Raw genomic sequence first — 2,170 nt, 5'->3', positions numbered from 1 at the left:
TAGAAGCTCTGCAAGCACCACTCCGAAGCTATAAACATCACTTTTCTCAGTCAATTGGCTTGTTTGCATGTACTCAGGGTCCAAATATCCAATAGTTCCTTGCACCATGGTGGCTAATGCAATTTGATCTTGTGGAACAAATCTTGAAGCTCCAAAATCAGATACTTTAGCAGTGTAAGTGCTATCTAATAGAATATTGGAACTTTTGATATCTCTATGGATAATTGGAATTGAGGCTGCTGAGTGCAAATATGATAAAGCTCCTGCTGCTTCTGTTGCTATTCTCAAACGAGTCTCCCAAATTAAATTATTTGCATTTCTACCCTTGTGGATGAAATTGAAAAGTGTACCATTGTTAATAAATTCGTAAACTAATAAAGGAACCTCTGTCTCTAAACAACAACCTAAAAGTTTCACTACGTTACGATGATTGATTCGAGACAGAACAACCACCTCGTTAATGAATTGTTCGATTTGGCTTTCATCAACTATTTTAGATTTTTTTATTGCGACAATTCTGTTATTCGTTAAAACTCCTTTGAAAACTGTGCCATATCCTCCTCTGCCGATGATTAGCTTATCATCATAGTTCTTTGTGGCCTTCTTCAGTTCATCTTCTGTAAAGAGTTGAACTGTTTGAGAGGATTCTCCTCTTGTAGAGATCTGTTGTAGCAGAATATAACCACCATTTTGTTTGAAAAATTTCTCTTTTAGTTTGCTGAGTTTTCTTTTTTGATACATCCAGTATAGAAAGAAAATCACCGCAAAAAGAGCAATGAATCCTGCACCTCCACCTATACATTAAAAAAAATGTTGGAACATAATTGTGAAAATCTCCTTTAAAGTGAATGAAAAGTTACACTTATGGTTTTAAGAGGGAATAAATAATAAACGAATTTTGTTAAAAAAAGGTATAAATTCAGGTATAGTTAGTTGAGAGTTGTAAAATAATAATTTAGTCTAACATGTCAAATTATTTAATGATTCTCAATTATCAATTTCTAATGAGATTAACTGCATTTGAGTTTAAAAGAGGTTAATAATGGGCTTGATTTTCTTACCAATGACAAACTTGGGAAGTGTATTATTCTCTTGGCACCTTCCTTCCCTTGTTCCATTTCCATGTTGTCCCTTAGGACAAAAACATCGGTATGTTCCATTCATATTATGGCAGTTATCACCACTTATGCAATCATGTCTTCCTATCTTACATTCATCAATGTCTGCAACAACATTCACACATGTTCAAACCAAATTAATACTAAAGTTCACTTACTTTACAATTCTTTCAACAATTTTCATTTTTTCTAGCTAGGTTTTAAAATTGAAGCAAATCATAATAAATAAAATGCAACAACATAAAGATCGGGGAAGATTTTTTGGCAAGAATAAAATGCAGGTGGAACATGCTAATTAACCTTCTTATAACCACTAGTGTATTAATTGGCAAAAAGTGCCTATATATTCAATTTTTTTTTGTTTATTAAAACATGTGTAAAATACACCATGTATACATTAAAATTTCCTGATTTGATAGCTGATTTTTTATATTTACGAAATATGATATATATCAAAAATGTTATTTATACACTAAAATTAACTACTAATATATTTATATATAAATACATGTATCGTTTAACTTATTTTTTATATGTATTTTATATTATTGAGTAATTTTGGTAATTAATTTTGGTTTACACCGAGTATTATTGTAAAATAAAATGGATTCTGTTACGGCCTGGCCCAATAACCGCACGGGTCGGTCCGACCCGATCTCCACCCAACCCGGTCACGTGCCCTCCAACCGACCCGGGCACGCGTCCTGTACGGCTCGCACGTGGCTGCAGGACAACGTCCTCGGAAATATGGGCCTGTCCTCGTCTTGGGGCCCACTACTGACATGTATATAAGGGGAAGATTGGCTCTTCCCCCGAGGTACGTCACATATTTCAACCTTATTCTCTGCTCGCCTGCACATTGCTGACTTGAGCGTCGGAGTGTCTTTGCAGGTGGCACCCCCCCTCTTCTTCACTTCTTCACAACAAGTGTTCGGCTACTCGACTACTCGCAAGCAGCGCGACCCAAGCTAAGGCATCCTCCCCTCTACATCTATCCACCCGACCTGTTCGGAACCCGATCAATGAACATTGGCGCCGTCTGTGGGGACCCT

At 36.3% G+C, this 2,170-nt stretch overlaps 1 pseudogene; it reads right to left on the bottom strand.

Annotated features, from left to right (window-relative positions):
* LOC107495260 (putative wall-associated receptor kinase-like 16) overlaps nt 1–2,170 on the bottom strand; it is a 12,422-nt pseudogene that overhangs the window by 429 nt on the left and 9,823 nt on the right.

The sequence above is a fragment of the Arachis duranensis genome, chromosome 6, assembly GCF_000817695.3.
Source record: "Arachis duranensis cultivar V14167 chromosome 6, aradu.V14167.gnm2.J7QH, whole genome shotgun sequence".
Lineage (NCBI taxonomy): Eukaryota > Viridiplantae > Streptophyta > Magnoliopsida > Fabales > Fabaceae > Arachis > Arachis duranensis.
The sequence above is the reverse complement of the archived record's forward strand: the minus strand, read 5'-3'. Positions and strand labels throughout refer to the sequence as shown.